Source organism: Haliaeetus albicilla, chromosome 1 (genome assembly GCF_947461875.1).
Source record: "Haliaeetus albicilla chromosome 1, bHalAlb1.1, whole genome shotgun sequence".
NCBI lineage: Eukaryota > Metazoa > Chordata > Aves > Accipitriformes > Accipitridae > Haliaeetus > Haliaeetus albicilla.
Genome location: NC_091483.1, coordinates 25347731 through 25367340, shown reverse-complemented (window position 1 = coordinate 25367340; position 19610 = coordinate 25347731).

The window sequence follows — 19610 nt, the reverse complement described above, 5'->3', positions numbered from 1 at the left end:
ATCCTATAGAGTGGTGAAGTGCCTACCTAGCTCTTGCTTTGGGCTTCACACCAGTACTGCTAATGACAGCAGACTGACTGGTCTTTCCAAGCACGTACACTTGGAAAAATGAAGTATGTCTCATTTTGGAGTAATCCATTGAAGAAGTCAGTCATGCAAGAACAATTTCTGTCCAGAAGCTCAGTAGACAAAACAGGCCTGTGGTCAAGTTTTTTTGTTCTTTAATGATTTTTGTCTTATTTTAATCTTTACATTTAATGGAATTACCACCTCATTTGTATTCCCAGAAAGAGTGATGTTTATTGCTGCTCTCAATCTCAGTGAAGAAAAATAATCCTGTTTTAAATCAAACACTTGTTTATATGATCTAATAGAAAACACCAGGCTGTATATCAAATTCAAATGGAAAACAGATGTATTAAATTGACAGTAAGAATAAATTTGTCACAGCTATAAATGCTTATTGAGATATATGTTTATATACATGTGTGTGTGTATATATATATATATAATTTCTTCTTTTTTTGAGGGTTGGAGGAGAGGACAGGAAAAAAACCATTGCTTTGGGGAACATCACCAAAGGGATGCGGTGTAGTTGCTTAAGATTTGAAATGATCTGTTAAGAGAGTATGACAACAGAGACTGGGCACATATGAAGTTTTAATTTAAGGGTTTGAAGATTTCATTTCAGGGTTGGAGTTTTTTAATTGTTTTAGTTTAAGTAGTCCAAAATGTGTTTTGAAAAATTTCTCAAACCACAGAAAACGTAGTAAGCCCGAAGTACTTGGAATAATGATTGCATTAAACTGATATAAGACATTCCAGTTTGGGAAAGGAGCATCTCTACAATGCTTCATACCCAGCTGTCAGCTAGCCATTTTTTACTTTAGATTGTGGCCCAAAACTTGTGATGGATGGGCTTGCAAGTCCTCATTTCCACACACACCTTTCCATCATGAACATACTTAAAAACATGTCTCAAATGCTTTATGCACATTTAAATGTAACTGCCAAATTAGTCCAGTCCTGAAGCATGGATGCATCCTTTCCTGTCCTGCATTAAGGTCCAGCTCAATCTTCTAGTATCAGCAGGTTGCATTTGAATGTACACTGACTAACTATGCAATGTAATTTTGTCACCTTTAAAAAAGCTGGGGCATGCTATACCTTTCTTCCACTCCTCCAAAAAATCAGATGGCTTCTTTTTGATCTGCCATGCCTAGAATTTTTTCTGATCTTTTCAGAGCCCATCTGACATAATGCAGCAAGTTGACAAAAGGTTTTAAAATCTGTTTTGTACAACATGGCCTCAGGTGATAGAGAATGTGTGAATTGTGCCTCTAATATCTGAGCCCTCACAGCACAGAGCAGGAGGAGTCCTGGACTGACAGGTGGTGCTTCCTGATGTGGAGCTTTTCACCAGAGGAGCTCCCCAGCAGCATCTGAGCCTTAGAGGTGCTCCTGCACTCGTGGTTCCTCAGCCACAAATCCAGCTAATTCTGCTGCAGTGCCAGTAAAGAGGGTTTAAGGAACTATTAGGAAAGAAGAGGAGGGAATCCCTACATGAAGAGGTGGGAGAAATCTCTGTGATTTAACTCCAGTCACCTAAGTCACTTCACATCCACAGTATGCTGAGGAAGGCTTTTGGTGACTTTTGACTTTCAAGAGCTGACCCTGCTTTAAAGAGCTGCTGTTCCTTTTCCATTCCAGTCTAGGATAGGGCCAGAGTTTTTTCTGTCACCTTTCAGCTCTGGATATCTGAAACACATCTTGCTGACAGAACTGAAATAATATGCTGCAGATATATCTGCTTTTCTACACTTAATTTTCACTGAGGTTTTAGAAGGGAATTGTGATACTTTTCAGAAACAGAAGGTATTTGAGAGCAGAAGGTTGATCAGAAGCCAAGGAATAAGGGTATTTAAGCAGGGTAGATGGGAAAGGTAACAACTGTGTCAAATGTAAATATGATTATTTGCCTTGTTCTCCTGATAGGGTGGGTGGCTGATGAGATGTGATGACCCAATCTTTGATAGTCTTATTGATTCTGTATACAACATCATAATAAGGAGCTGAAAGACTGTTCTCAGTTACGTTTATTTTGTGTTATCTCTTTGTTTAATTGGCTTAGGTGTTCAGGGTTCCAGGGAGCTAGTGATGATCAAGTTTTTAATAGTTACATAATGGTTCATCTTTTTCTAATACATACCAAAGGTATCTTTTCCTCATTTTGTGAAATTTTCTGATATGAAAACAGAAAGAAAGTTGTTCTTTCAAACTATCTTTTATACTGTTCTGTATTGCTTGGTTTCAGCAATCCCAGAAATGCTCCCAAACTATCTTCCCCCCTTTTCTCCTTTTTTTGTAATGTAGTAAGAATCCATCCCAGTGTGCCTCATACATGGGCTATTTGTACACATCTTAAAATCACCACAGAAGTGCAATAAGTGTGGTGGGTTGAACTTGGCCAGCTGACAGGCACCCACCTAGCCACTCTGTTGCTCCTGTGACTCAACAGGACAAAGGGAGAAAATATGATGAAAAAGCTTAGGAATCAAGATAAAGGCAGTGCAATCACCAATTACTGTCATGGGCAAAACAGACTCAACTTGGGGAAGGTTAATTTCACTTATTGCCCGTTAAAGATAGAGTTGGATGGTGAGAAATAAAGACAAATGAAAACATCTGCCCCCCCTCCTTCTTCCTCCCAGGCTCAACTTCAGTCCTTCATTCCCAACTCTTCTACCTTCGCCTGCCAAGCAGCACAGATGGGGAACGAGGGCCGCATTCAGTCTATAACAGATCCTCTCTGCTGCTCCTTCCTCCTTATGCTTTTCCTCTGTATCAGTGTCGGTCCTACCCACAGGCAGCTATTCCTTCATGAAATACCCACCTGCTCTGGAGTGGAGTCCTCCATAAGCTGCAGTGTTGAATATCTGCTCTGGCGTGGTCCTCTCCACAGGCTGCAGGGAAATACCTGCTTCACCATGGTCTTCTCCACATGCTGCAGGGGAATCTGTGCTCCAGCACCTGGAGCACCTGCTCACCCTCCTCCTTCATTAACCTTGGTGTCTGCAGGGTTGTTTCACACTTTTCCCCACCCCCTCACCCCCCCACCTCACTCTGCTGTGCAGTATTTTGCCCTTTCTTAAATACATTTTCCCAGAGGTGCTACTTTGCAGAGGGGCTTAGCTGTGCCCTGCAGTGGGTCCATTGGAGCTGCCTGGAACTGGCTGTGTCCAGCATGGGGCATCCCCAGTGTCTTCTCACAGAGGCCACCCCTACACCCCACTACTAGCAAGACATTGCCACCTAGACCAAATACAATAGTCTACAATGCAGTAAGCCACTCCAAGATGTGTGTTAGTCAGCTATTGATTTTCACCCACTGCCACCCACAGAGGATTTGTAGAGCAAAATCTATCAGTCATGGATGGGCTTGTGTATCTGTCATACATATCACAAAAACTGCATTTTCTTGATGCCTGTTTCATCATCCAGTGTTTTCCTGGGTTGTTATGAGCTAGGTGTCCCCTGCAATACAGCCTCTTGTGTGAAGGCATCTGGAATTGTGCTCTAAATTTCATGTCCTTCTTAATGTTTAAAATTTTGGGAGGTGGGGGATTATGCACAGCCTGAGTGAGCATTGATATAAAGTATCAGTGATTTACAAAATGCATATTGGAGAAGATGGTTCAGTCTTATTGATTATATAGCAGGACAGTGTTAATGTTTTGGTGGTACATGAAGAGAAATTGTGCAGTGGCAGTAGAATAGTTATGTAATCAGTTGTAAAAACCCCTGAATTTACTCATCTTTTCAGGGGGATAATTATCTATTTAGAAATGCATGTGCATGTTCAGTGCTTATCATGGGTCTGTGCACACTGGAATAATCAAGAAGAGTTACAGAGTACTTTTTTTTTTTTTCTGCGGATAGCCTTGTGAAAAAGTACTGACACACTCTCCTGAATTGGAAGAGAGCAGAGACATGCCTGCACAAACAGACCTGTCTCCAGCTTCCTGGTTAGTGCAGAGTGAGCCTCTTCCCCTTGTTTCTTGACAGTTCAGCTAAGATGCTAAGTAAAGCACTTCACATTTAAGTAACCTTGAACATGCTGGGTGCATGTTCAGTAGTTATTAGTTCTGAAATGTGAATTAATAGTCCTAATTTGAAACGCTGCATACTGCTGTTATATCTCTCATAAGGAAATGAAGGCATGTAAAGTGATGCGCCCAAGGATGCAGACAGGGTCATGAAGGAAGTGCAGGAGACCGATTCTTGACCCCTCATGTTAAAACACAAGTAGCAGACAATGAATTACAAACACATGAGCAACTGCACAATATCCTTTTAGGTTGATATTTAAAATAATAATGCAAAAGAAAAATTCCAGACATCTTTCCTGTCTGCTGATTATATTCCCTCACTTCCTCCTCATCCTAGCACTCTCGTCTTGTTGCTTTTATTTCAGTACCTGGTATCTATTTCTCTAACCTGATCTTCTTTCTTGATTAGCTTTCTCTATCTTGTCTCCACTAGCTTCAGTGCACTACATCCTTTTACAGCAATCTCACTGCTTTCCTTCGTGATCCCAGTTATGCTGGGATGTAAGTGACCGTTTGGCATATTTAAAACCTTTACATTTGAGGACTAGGTAAATAAGGAGTGGAGAAGAGGGGAGGTAAGACAATATCAGGAACTTGAGGATCTTATAACAATTCTTGTTATATAACAATATAAAACAGCTAACAGATTATTGTCACCTTTGACTTTGTTTCCCCACCTATTTTTTCCACACCGTTCTGTTATTTTGAATTGAGATTATCCCTCTATATTTGCTCCAGGGTTTAGGCCCCTACCACACTTAACAGTAGTTAATAAATAACACTAATTACTGATAAATAATGCTAATTACTCATAGTGAAGATGCAGTGAGTACATGCAGATGGATCAGGCACATAGAGTTTGTACATCTCTCTTCTTTTGTTACCCACAGTTAGAAGCAGGCAGGAGAAGAAACTCAACATAAATCCAGATGTGCACAAACAGGACATCTGTCTCAAGTATGCATAACATGCATGCCCTTATTTAAGGGCAGTTGTCCACTCAGGCTTTGTGTCTGGGACTTATGTTTTGTTAGTGCTCCTTCTATAGATTTTTCAGGGAGCAAACCTCTTCAAAGAAAAGAATTTTTACATAGAAGGGGAGGCATCCACAGCAAATCAAAATACACCAAGAAATCTGAGCAAGTGAGGGAGGTCTTTCTGTAGCTGAACCAATAAAGATGAGCATGACTTGGGGTTGGAGCTTCTTTTTAAGAGGAGTGTCTCACATGCTGTGTCAGTCCTGGTCTGTGTAGTATCTGACCCTAAAAAGACCTTTTGAAAAATGTCTAGAAGACAAAAGGGAAAGTCTGTTAGAACATCAGCCTTATTGTCTCTACAGACAAAGTTATTATTTATAAGCAGTAGCATTAAACAAACTGTGTGGAAGTTGATAACCAAGATCAATAATATTTTTCTGAAGTTATAAGTCTGGAAACCATTGATCCCATTACACCATAGTTACAAAAATCACTGAATGATTTCTATTAATAGCATCAGCCTGTGTAAAGTTCACCCAGCTCATTCATGTTGTACTCCTATACTGTCATAAAGGCCCTTGCCCTTGTATCAACAATATTGTTATCAGATCATACTGTTCTCTTATTTATTGAACTGTATCAGTTGCAGTATTTGCTGTAGTTGTTATTTTAATTTTTATTACTCATTTATCTATTAGGTTGGAAAACAGAGGCATGTTGCTACTCTGGAGGAGCTTCTGTATGAGTCATGTGGATACAATGGCACACATAACACAAAAGGTGTAGAGGGTGCAGTGTTGATGTTACCCTCCTCAGCCATACCATAATATTAAAAAAAAAAAAAAAAAAGAGGCGGGGGAAACCACGCCAAAGACTTTAACAATAAGTCTAGCTTTGAAAAATTGCTGAAGCAGTGGATTTAGTTATTATATGTAGTGTTTAAATTTCCAGAAAACCATAAACGTTCCTAAAATGTTCATGGTGAGGCAGTTACATCTTTTGACTCAGTATTTTTGAACAATTTTACAATGTATTTATAGAATTTCTTTTCTTCCCCAATAACATGCTATAAAGAAACTTGCAAAGTAATCTCCCTGGAACTTAAACAGGTATTGCTAATTGTTGGACCAGCTTGTGAATTTAGTGATATATGAATACAGAAGCCTTGAAATATTGACAGGATATAGCCTAATTTCTGTTTGTACCATTAAAGTCAAAACACAGGAAGGAAAATAAAGATGCATTTGTGTAATTTCTTTTGTCATATTTTTAACATTTTGACAGTAAATAAGGCATTTCTAAATTACTATGTATATTGAATTTGCAGCTAGGTAGTTGTATTTTAGTTATTGTCTGTATCTCTTGAGGCATTTTTAATAATTGTTATTCAGCAAGGTAAAAAAGATAGTGTTCATTCTCTTAAACTGAGGTTTGGACATCATAGTAATCTTTTCATAATCTTTGGGTTGTGCCTATACATTTTGCTTCATCAATCTTCAGTAAAGTATGGTATTCATAAAATTAGTATGCTGCAGAGTGCAAGAGAATGTCTTGCTTTTAAAGATCAGAGATGATTCTTGTTCTGCTCCTCAAAGGCAATTTGAACAAGAGAGAGACAAAGATTAATCATAGTGTTTCCATTGTTAAACCTCACTTTTCAGATTGTGCTACTTTAGCACTAGAGTACTTAGCACTGTGTGTTTCATATCCAAAAATTGTATTAATTCATGTTTTAGGAAATAAACAGGAGTTTAAAATAAAATCCCCCAGGATCTTCTGTTGTTTTGAAATCTAAAGGGCTCCATAATCCTTTAAACCTGTAGACACTAACAAAGAGACCGTTGTCACTAAATCAAATTCATCTTTGCAGAAACAGGATGCTGCAGAGTTCCTCATGGATGATAAACGCTATTTAGTGAGCCAGCCTCACCTTTGATATAACTGCAGTGCCCTTGTATACCAACCAGTGATCAATTTGGCTAATATCTTGAAAATTATTAAATGTTTGTGAAACAAACAATGAGTTGGACACCTCCCAGCTCCCTGGTTCAGTACTTTTTCTTTATCGTTTCTGTAGAGTGTTGCTTTGTTTAACATTTAAGGTTACATTAGGTCAATTCTTAATACAATAGTGTATTTGGCAAGAGTAGATGAGGATTAATTAGTTAATGTTTGCAGAAGACTTTGAAAATGTGAAGTGCTATGGGGGCATAAATGAATGTACCCACTTTTCTCTGGTCTTGGAATAGGTGGTACCTGCAGAATGCTATTCTCATGCTTGGCAAATGTTAACTTTCTGTGGATCTTACCGTTGGTAAGTTCTGAGTTTTAAAGTTAATTGGTTGTGCTTTTAATCAGTGATTCATAAGTCTTCTGAGGCTATTTTTAAGTGGCCTCCAAAAAATGTTCAGATAAATAGTTTGTTTACAGCAAGCTACACGTGAAATTCATGAAAGGTCTCAAACAGCCAGTGGAAATGTGTCCTGAAATAAATAAAGATCTGGGAATCCACTGGATGTATTTATAACAGGGAATTTGGCATTTCTCAGAGGACATACAGGTCTTCAGAAGTATCAGATTATTTATGAAGCTGATAAGCAATTTATGAGTTTTCTCACACCGACTTGCAAATGTTATCTCTTCCCTGCAGTGGAGGTTTCCTGCTCTTCCTTCCTCTGTACCAGGCTTGTTGTGAGATATGACCAGCTGAGGTGCTGGTAAGCTAGAGGTAGGTGGCAGAACTGGTATCCAAGGGAGCTACAGAAAAGTCTTCAAAACATAATCATCTCTAGTACTTTAAGTGAACTAGATTTAAACTGCAGTTTCAAGGTGAAAGGTCATTATGCCCAACTCTATCTCTTGGAGATGTTTGATCTCCCACACTTTTCCCTTTTCCAAGATTTAGAATATACATTGATATTTTCAGCAGTACTCCCCTGTACAAGATAGTAAGTCTTCACATCTAAACATTTCTAAAAAAGGCAAATGATGGATTACACAGTGGACATTTTCCCATCTTCCTTTCACGCTAGCTTCAGTAATTCTACTGGTTTCTAGTTCTTGGAGATGAGATACAAGACCAGCTGATGACAGCAACAGACAAAAATTTAGAGACAGCACAATTCCTTCAAACAGATGTTTCCCAGACGGACTGATAACACTTCAACTTTGAAGTGACACCTCTTCTTAAAATCTCTCTAACTACAAGAAAAAAAACCGCATAGTGTCATACAGTGTCAGGTGTGAAGTAAAACATGATTCATCTTTAGTGTTTGGTTATTCCTCATTTACAGCCTGTGTTTTAACAAATAGTATTTTTTCCAACCTCTTTGATTTGACAAAAGGTATGGATGTCTCATCTGTCTTCCCTGTTTTCCTTTTTGTTTGCTGACCCAACCATTTGCTGGCAACTATGGATTTTCTTTCCTAACATCTCTTGGCATCTAATGTTCTTTACTATTTTCTGCTTTCTTTAGAAGTAAATATCCCCTATTTTGGGGCTTCAGCAGCATTATAATTTGCAGTTCAGGCTATATTATGAATGAGTGAGGTTCCTTTTTGTAAAAGACTTTTTTTATAAACCACAAAACCTATGTTAGCTGTAGGGCACTTCACCTGCCTGGTATTTCACAGCAAAAAAACCCAAGCGTAAATGGCTAAACTAGAAAAGTGTAACTTTTAACCAGTTACAGATTTCTCAGAGCAAGGAACTGTGATCTTACCTATATATCCAGTGTTTTGTTGCTGCATGCAACAAATATCCTGTTAGTGGTAAAAGAGCTGATTTGATGTTTCTTTCCCCTTCCCTTTCTCATTTCATTCTAGCGTAAAGAGATCTGGCAGTATTTTATTGTACTTTTTTGTACTCTGTTGTATTGCTCACTTCCCCTCACCTGTAATGCAAACTCTTTTTTGACCCACAAGTTTTTTTCTCTGAGGTCAATGATGGAAATACTAACAATCATAAAGACGAGTCAAATGATAAATGTTCAATGGGGTGAATCTGCTCCCATAAATGTTAAACAAATTAAAGCCTTTTCTACAAGGGCAGAGGCTCAGAAATTCTACTGTTCCCTATCAACTGAAAAACATTCACTGCTTAGTAATATTGCATTAACCTAGAGAACTCTATCAGTATGTGGCTAGACCTGATTCTCTGTTGTACTACATGATTGCCGCCTCCTGTCTCTGAGAAATTGCAAGTGAAGTTTCTTCCATCTGTATACAACCTCCTATTTAAAATAAAACAGAATACCTAGCCATAATGTAAATTCTCTTTTTTTTAAAATCTTACCCCTACAGTTGCACTAAAAGTTCCACATAAATTTCCCTGATATTTGTTGGGTTTACCTGGAGTACTTGAAGTTTCATATACAGAAGCTTGACCTAAATTTGACAGCTGTGCGTTCTACCCTTAGAAATTTTTGAAGGAGGTTTCTACAAATATTGCTCTGTAGAGTTATGGAAAATTCGACAAATTATTAAATGAACATATTTTTACGATGTGGTTTCTCCTTTTTAGATCCCTTTGAGATATAATCTGTGCTGCTCTTCAATGGGAGATTGAGTAATGAAGTTGATGTCAGGCATGAGCATTAGCCCTGCTCGATGACCTATCCCAAAGGTGTACAAAGGACAGAGCAACAAAAACAAAGTAGTACTACTCCCAGTTCTTTTGTTGCTTTCTCACTTTTATAAACCCACTATCACTCTGCTAAGAGCTTAGACACAGTATAATTATTAACAGAAAGTTAATCCCGCTTCGATCCCTCCTGTAGTTTATGTTATTTTCTGTTCCAAAGATACAGAATATGTTGTACTGTTCTAGGTCAGCTTTTTTCTGAATTCAGGCTTCTCTGAGTACAAGTGCCGTGTTGCAATTGTTGCCTTCAACACCAGAGTTGTTTATCTCTGCCTATACTTATTGCTATACCTGTACTTTTGTTTCCTTTAGATCCTATGCTGCAATGTATTTTTGCTAAATTTGATGTAAAGGTGATAATTTTTTCCAATCCTACCTGGAGGATAAATGTTGATCTCAAATTTTCACTGTCGCTTTAGTAAAGGAAACCCCTAACAAGGCAATCTGACTTTCACAGTACTACTACTTCTGTAGATTCTTTCCTATAACCATGTCATAGACACAGTCTATTTCTGCTTTTGTGGGATGTAACCCTGCACAAATATTTGTTTGTTACCTGTTAAAGCAAATGTTTGTTCAGCTATACATTGGCAGTTTTAAGAGAAGATTGTTGATCAGAAAAAGTCTATAGACTTTTTTTCCTAATCTCTGGTTCTTTTCTGACAGATAGGAGGATCAGTGTTTAGATTATTTCCAGAGAGGGGACAGCCTTTCTGCAATGACTGGAAAATGTCAAGGGGTCATCTGAGAGTGCATCCACTGTTTGAGCCTACCGGGAATGTGTTGAGGGTTTTTTTGTTGGTTTTTGGTTTTGTTTTTTAACCTTCCCTTTCACCAAGCTCGTCACAACCTGTGAAAAATTAAGGTGTTGCAGAATGGTTAAGAATGTTTATGAACCTTAGTACTAGAATGTTTATGAACCTTAGTACTAGACAAACTAGGAGCTACTACATTGAGTCACAAACTGAAATACCCCCAAGGCCAATAGGAAGCTTGTCCCAATTGCAATAACAAATTGTTTACTGGAAGAAAAAAAAAAAAAAAGAAACTTAATGAGGAAAAAAAATTAGCATGAATCGGAAATTCCCTTTTTCAGCCCTCATTTCTGCCTTTCTCTTGGTAGGGGAGTTGTATGTACTTCTGCATGTGGACCTCTGAGGGAAGCTTAAATTAATTTGTTTTGCTGCAGCAACCATAGCAAAGCCAATACATTTTAAAGGAGAATTCAATCCCTTTTGCTGTGATTGCTATGGCAAAGTAACTCTTTTAAACAGTCGTAGCTGTATAATGAAACATGAGTGCGCTGACTTACCCTGCTTGTAGCCTTACCTTCTTGATTTCACATAATGGTACGTCCATTTCTGTAAGTGTACTCTTTAATCTGAAAGCACATAAAGAAATGCTTTTGAAAGGGGAAAGGAGCACGAAACTTTCTTGAGCAAAGGCAACAAGAATGGTGGGACCCAATGGTTTAGAGCCAAGGACATGAGATTTGGTGTATTCTCTTCTTGCCTGCAGAAACAGAAACTTGCTGCTATGAGCTTGTGTAGCTCCACTGAATAGTATTCCATGTCATGCCCAACTGGAGTCTGAGCTCATGCAGACAGAGCCTCTGGTGGTAGCAAGACCCCATGTAAGCACTTACTCTTGAGAGTTTGCGGTTTTGGCTGTGCATGCATGAACTTCAGCATATGAAATGCACAGTGCCCATGGATACCTGAGTTTGCACAGTCTGATGTCATTAACTATGTACAAGTTGCACCCTATGCAACTACAAGTTGCACCTTTCCTTTCTGATTTTGTAGCTGATACAACAGCTGGCTTCACTGATCAACTTCATTGATCACTGAAGTGCTGATCAGAGTATATAAATGAGGAGATATTGAGTAAAGAGCTATACAGTGCAGGTTTCAGGTTGTTTTTTGAATGGTATTACCTACAAACTCGTCTTTTTTTTCCTCATTCCAACTGGTTATTCTGCAGTGCGGGAATGACACCATGGAAGTATTATACTTCATCCCTAGCCTGACTAGTGTGGCAAAAGAGTGAGAAAATAAGGTTCATAACAAAGACTGCAGTTATTTCCTTCCAAAGCAAAGAGAGAACAGAGGAAGGAAAGCTGTGAACTTGAACTTTTGCTGCTTACATGCTCCCTAAACTGGGAGAGCTAGTATGTTCTGTGTAGTCTCAAATCCCTGAAGCAGACAAGTATCTTCTGAGTCTTGTTCAGTAAGTAAAAGGGAGGTCTCAAAAGCTGAGAAACATGAAGTCAGTCAGCTGCAAAGGCAGAAATGGCATCTTGTGCCCAGCTTCCTGGTATGCCCAGGCAGTTTCACAATCCCCCAGTATAGTAAGAGGTGGTGATTAAAACTGAAAGCCTGAATAAGTAAGCATGCTGCTTCCTCTTCATAAAAGCCTTTGAATACATATATATGCACATACAGGGCTTGAATCTCCATAAAGACTGAAAAGCTAGTAGTAAGAGCCATTGATTTTTATATTCTAATATTGATTTCAATAGAGATAGTTTTATACTAGCTGGGAATTTGATCACAAATCACTGTTACAAGAGGCCTGACAGGGTCACTTCCATATTTTAAGATGTGTAGTAGATTGCCTGTACAGTATACCTTGTTTACAAAGTATAAAAAAAGGAAAAAAATATCTGTTCTACACTTTGCACAGTCCTGCTGAAAGTTATGGGAATACAGGTCATGTAGAAAAAAATGCTATCTACAGAAAATTATATTTTTCTCCCATTTTGGTTTTACTTTTACTCCCCAGCCAGCAGCGATTTGTCTAAATGAAAAGCTATGCAGAAGATTTCAGGAACCAAATTGCATGGCCCTGTTGGAAATCATGATCAAAACTACTAGCTGTTAATAATGTGACTTGTATCTCAGCAGGATGCCCGAGGAAGTGGATTAGCATTGCTCTAAACATCATCAGGGATAAACAACAGGAAACTTACCCTAGAAGAGAGTGCCAGTGGCTTAACATAACCTCCCATAAAGAGCTTCAGGCAAGACTTGCTCTTAATAAATATCCCAATATTGAATCTGAGGGACTCTAAATTCAGTTTGCAAGATTGCCAACACATGTCAAAGTTCTTCCCAGGACCTAGCACTGCTGTAACTTCCCTCCAAAAAAAGCAAACAGTAGTGGGCTGGAGAAAAACTTTAAACCTGGATTTAATTTCTTGCAAATGAAATAAATGTGTCTTTTTGAAAGCTTTCTTCTCTTATACCAAAGGACAAAGAAGTAAAAGTCTGATTGCTTCTCGATTAGCCTGCAGATTTTCATGTTTAGAATAAGGAAACATGATGTTCTTTATTTAAGGAGCTTCTTAAGAAGAGAAAAATTGTGCAAGGGAGCTCATGCTTTGAGAAAGCACACATATTGGACTGGTAAAAAAAGTGCTTCTACTTTGCTATGGTCAGTTTTGGTTCAAGAGCACCAAGGAAGCATACCCAAATGAGGCATTTCCTTGTCCTGCAGTGCTGTTTGCCTGCATGTGTGGTGCATGCATTATTATGGCTTCTAGACTGTAATGTCAAAGTTGTATTGTCCATAGAGAAGCAGCAATGCATACTGTATTCAGGATGGATATGATGGCATAATACTTGTGGGTGGTGAAGCTGCAGGTGAATTATGAGAGTCTTATGCAAGCCAGTAAAACCTTTGCCTTAGATCATAACACCACGTATTTTGTATATTCAGCACAGGAAAACTATATTAGGAATGATTTAAAAATACTAAAATGTTTTGTGACTATTTTGCATATCTTTCCATCTTAAGTAAGGCATCCTAGCTACTCTGGCTCCAACAAGACAGGGAGTGGGGAAAGTGTGGAAAAATTTTCAAGGAAGTTTAAATCACTGCTTTGAAGTCCCCAGTCTTGAGACATTCAAGAGTTAATGGTAGGTGCTCTGTGTTCAGTTAGGAAGTTCTCACATTCCCAAAGTTTGGTAGCATTTAGGTGTGTATAAATGGAAGCAATTACTGCAGGGCAATAATTAATTTTGCTCCACAGTGAATTGCATAAAGGTTGGTTTAAATTTGATGAAAGGCATTTTAAGTAATCTCTGATCTATTTGCTGATCATCCCCAGCCCTACCTGTCAGTGTGGAATGGCAAGCCATCCCCTTGACAGAAATCCTATGAAAGGACATCTGTGCTGTGTGACAATGTCATATGGAAGGATTACTAGTTTAATAGAGTTGAGTTTTGTTCTTGCTCAAGCAGACGCATCTGTCAGGCTAAAAAAAGGAACCATATTTTATGGCAATAATTTTCACTTTGAAATTTCCATGCAAATATGGAAATAAAAGAAACAAAAATCTAGAAACAATTTCTGCCAAATGTATGGTTCATGTAGCTGTTAAAAAACAAACAGTAACTACACTTGGAGTATCACATGCATGATACTAGCCAAGTATGACAGGGAGAGGTTGGTACAACAGATATAATCTTATTTGGCTGTATCCTGGACAGCTTCTAAGCACAGCTTTGAAAAACAGTATTTAAAAGATCACTTTCCAATATGGCATCTCCCCATTTTTTCCAAAATTTTTTTCTTCTTTTTTTATTTCGCTTTCCTGGCTTCCAAACCAATCGTCTTTTTGGGTCCTTCCTCTTTTTGATGTTTTTATATATATATATATATATATATATATGTGTGTGTGTGTGTGTGTGTGTGTGTACACAACAAAAAAAAATTTTAAACAAACTAAAGAAACAATAACAATGAAATACTCTTACCACTAAGGAATTGTCTATGCTAAATATTTCACTTCCAATGGTTACAATATCTGCATGTCCACAAGGGAGACTGATTCTTGTCTCATGTATATGAAGTCCTTGTGTGTGGTAAAAGGCTGGTTTGTAGCCAGGTCTTCTGCTTAACTGAACTTATCAAAGACCGTAATATCAAGGAGCTGGATCCTAGAAACAATCATATAAACACAGTGATAGTGGAAAACAGATGCCTCAGCATCTACTGCAGCTGAGAATTTTCTTTTTCTTTTTTTGGATGAAAAAGAAAGTATCCATGTTTTTAAGATAGGCATTTTTTCGGTGAAATATATCAAAGTTTGCCTCCAATAATCTGTAGCTGTTATTTATATCTGCCAAGGAGAGCTATAAATTCAGCCTTGACATGGTTTCAATAGTGTGAACCTCCAGATCTGCTCTAATCCCAAGATTAGATACTGAAGTGCTGCTTCAATTGTGCAGTATTATCACGTACTATCACTTGGCCCTATTTCAAACTGTAGCTTTATTGACAATACTTTCAAAGCTGTTGCTAAGTTGTGAGCACTCTGCTTTATCTACTGCTGCTTTTACAACTCCAGCTAGGTATACTTTCTCGCAGGAAGCACTATGCTAATAATAATCACTAGACAAAACGATGATCTATGTTTAACCTTTTTTCATACAGGAGTCTTTGTTCTACTCATAGACTTTTTTGCATCCTTGACAATTTAAACAGATTTTCCCTTACACCCTCTTGTTACTGTCACTTCTACCTGGACAATTCTTCAAAGCAATCCTAAAAAGCTGTATATTTATATCACAGGACTGGCTGGTCTAAGTTTAACTCATGTTGTTGGGTGGTTGTTCTTCCTTTCCCAAATGTCATGACTCATTACTACCTTCAGTCATAGGACTTTTCCACAAAGTGTGGTTGAACAGGTCTGTTTCAATTCCCATGAGGTGTGTAAGGATTACATACAAAATACAGATGAATAAAATTGCAGATACATCCATTAACTGGGGCAGACCAGAAAGCAACCTCAGGTTCTATGTGTCTGCCTGTCACAAGTGAAGGGGACAAGTTGATAAATTCCTGTGCCACCTATAGAGAAGAAAACTGCAATTTGTTGAATCCCTTGGGATACAAAGGGCCTAAGCTAGATTTTGAGAACCTGCTTGAAAGAGACACTGTAAGGAAGCAACTGCTCATCCTAATGTCCAGTGTGAATGCTTCCAAAAGAAAGCTTCTGACAGAGCTGTGTTTATTTTGGGAACGTCTGTTAGCTGTTTTGCTGCCAGTGTGCTGAATAGGTTACAGGGAAAACCAGTGCTGCCAGGTGCGGGGGATATGACACAGATGATCACTTCAGAATAGAAATGTGGCCATACAACTGCTCCTTTGAAGGCTTGGTGGCAGCTCCATTTCTTTCTTTGTCACACACCTAAATGGTTAACCTGGAGGAGGTCAAAAGTCACCTCTGATTCTGTTTATTCTCCTGCTTTTTTTTCCTTTCTTCTATATCTGGTCTACAAGACTCCAGGGTAAGGGACCGCTGCCCCTATGTTTCATTTATACAGACTGTAACACAATTGGGACTGTGTTCTACACACATACTGTGAATAAATAGCAGGAAAATAGAAATGAATACTGGGAAATCTTAAACCATCACTGCTGTTCTTATACCTCATCAGTAGGATGGGATACTGCCCTCAGACTTCATTCAGGTGCTGGAGTCTGCACAAATGTATGCTTTAACAACAAAAGATTTTAACTGAAATGAAGAGTACTGATGCTGCATTTTCCTTTGTCAAATGCTTTAGCTTGATGTCTCCCACAGCTTAGAAAAGTAAATACTGATTCAGAAAAACATGACATCTACACCTGCACCTCTTCCATGTTTTTAAAGGCCAGGAGTCTTAAAACATACATTCTTAACTAGCATTGTTATGCCTCTGCTCCACTTAGGGTTAATTTGCATAATGCAATGTTCTTTTGTTACAAGTAAATGGTTAGGAACTTAACTTTTAAAATCATGGCATTATGGTTTCACTCTAGGTTAGCACTCATTGACATACATGGTATTGTTTTATGAGGCTCTGAGTAAGCGGTTTTTCTCCATACACATAATAGCTGGAAGTATTTCCTTTTAATAAAAGCTGAAATCCTCAACAGCAACTGAGAAGTCTGCTATGTTCCCAAATTTGTCCTCTGTACTCTCCTACCTATGGGGAGTATTGCCAATAAGCATAACCTCATATGGTACACACTGGATTGGTTGGTATGCTCAAGACAAAAACAGTTTTACTTACCTGATTTTCCTTCTCTTGTGAAGAATTGAATTTCTCATATAGCTTGGTGAATCTTTCTCTATCCTTGAGTTTAAAATCATATTGCTATGATACTGCACCACAAAAACAATTTAGTATACTATCTTATAGAAGCTTTTCAGAGCAATTGATTCTGTGCAGACAGAGTCTGTTCTATATTTTCTATGAAGTTTAAAATAAAACCAAATAACACAAAAAAGTATGTAAAATTGAGTTGCTTATCAGTGAAAAATACTCCTTTGCATTTTCAGTTTATATAGTATAAATTCTGTGAACAGTTGTTTATACCTTTACACCCAAATAGATGTAGAAAAGCCTTAACCTAAAGTCTTAAGCAGCCAGGTTTTATACATATCAAAGTGCTGTTTATCTCATGGGAAACATGGATCATAGCCAATGGCACAGCTTAGCTTCACTTCTATGGCTACAGAATACGGTTATATTGCCTTACATACATACTGGGATAAAAATGTTTTGTACGAAGCATGAGGATTTCCCTCTGAACATACATCCTGACTTTCATGAGGAATATTGTTGCCTTTCAGATCTGAGAGTTAACCATATAGGAAGTATATATGGAGATTCATAAATAGCTTAAGTTTTTAAGCATGCCCACATGTGTGTCTTTTCTTAATGCATGTGTTTAATCATACTCTTCAAATAGACATTTTTTGCTCCTTACTTACATTGTAGTGTGCTTTTACAAGGCTTTCTGTGGGCTGTGCAAGATTGCCAGCTGTGATATTGATCTGGTTTCAAGTTGATCTGGTTTACAGATTTGAACGTACAGGACTTGAGTGTCTAAGGATACCATGCCATGTAAAACAAGTCACTGGATTTTGTTAGTTGTTGGAAAGACAACCAAAGGAGATAGCTGCATGGATGATGCCTGCGGTGCAGGGATCTCAGGTTCACAAATTTCTCCAGAACACTGGCTGGCAGTCAGAAATACTCCTGACAATCTGGGCCCTCTGACAGAGGTAAAGGTGCAACCTAATGTCATCCCATTTTGGACTTTGAAGAGCAGTGTTTGATGAGGAAAGGTTTTCTCTTGTGTTCTACAGAATGCTTCTGCTGTAATCTGATTTGGGGCTGAAAAAGCTGTAAACAAAAAGAATAATTTTCACAGGCAGAGCAGGTGGGCTATGACTCTCCAGGAGATGATCTGTGCATGGTCATAATGGCCTATATGATGATAGTGACAGCTGTACATGGTTGCAGTTACCTCAGAAAAGACTGTAACTTTATCTCCACTTTCCTGTAGTACAATAAGCATCTACAGACTAGGTCTTTTGTGATTCCATTAAATTATACCGTAAGTGTGCGTAGTCCCTCCATGCATCTGGTACTATGAACTTACTCCAAAATAATTTTGGAGTAAAATGGGACTGAAACAGATACCTAAACCTAAATCCCTTTTTTTTTCTGCCTGAGTTGCTCTGTTACTATCATTGATTTTTGTGGGTTTTTGTTGTTGCTGCAAGAACTCACTGTGCACTCTCTGGTTATATGTGTCAGAGTTTAAACTGTAGTGGGTGTAGAAAAGTTGCATGGAGTGAGCAGAACAGCTGGAGAACCCATGACAAATTATCTTAAATACTGAAGTCTATTAAATGTTAAAGAAAGGTGACATTACTAGTTAAATAATAAAGCTTAAAGGTCTTACAGCAAAAATTAGTGTTACTACATCAAATGCAAAACACAGGTTTTCATTAGAGAACCAAGTGGAAAACGGGAACATTTGGCTCTGTACTGGCATGATGGAAAGGATTGTCAAGGAGAAGCCTTTTGCTACAGAGGAAAAAGGCAGGAATGAAGTCAGACTTGTAATAACATGTTTTCCTGAGAGACTTGGGGAAGTGGCCTGAAGTGGGGATTATGAGCCAAAGCTGAGAGAGAGATAAGGAAAGGATAAAAGAGTGTGTGTGTGTGTGTGTGCATGGAGCACAGAGGATTGGAAAGAGAGCTGAACACCAATTTCCTGCTTACAATCCCTGGCTGGAACTTCCAGAGCAGGTAGGAAGAAGTCTAGTTTTGAGAGAACCCTGCACAGAGGTGCTGGCAGAGGAAAAAAACACATAAAACTGCTACGTCTAAAGAGAGCAAGCAATTACTGGAATAAATCTCACCTTTATCACTTGGAGTCACTGAAAAATCCCAAGAGTTTTTATGTCTGGATGTAGTGCAGAGGACTTAAAGTAGGGCCCATACTACTGAATTTCACAAAATAACATAGGTATTGAAGGCACTATATCAAATAAGGAGTTGCTAAAGAAAAGCCTTTGGCTTCAAAGGCATATTTCGAGAATGGATATGCTGGAAATTTCTAGTTACACCCTGAAATGATAGATTGTTTAAGGTAATGAAATAACAGCAACATAGCATTCTGAGAAGGGAAGTAATGAGCTTCGCTGTAATTCCATTGAAGCTCCAAGAAGTGAATGAGCATTGCAGGCTACGCAGCTGATGTGTGTAGGATTGTTCATAATTGGTGGGGTAGATCTGCAAACTCTCTTCCAGCCAGCTCACTGTATCCTTAACACAGCCTGGTAAAATAAGGACCTGGTCCTGTGAACGCTTCCCAAGACAGTGGTCATACTTGTTTCCCTGACACAAAAATGAATATTGCACTTGGTAGCTCCCAAAATGAAAATCTCAACATCACCCCATCATCATTCAAGATGTCAGTAGATGCTTTTTTTGAGAGGCCAATTTTTTAGATATTCCTTAGTTATAAATTAACAGCATATTAGACTGTTGAACATAAAAGTAAAACAAATATCTGCAAGATATTTTGAA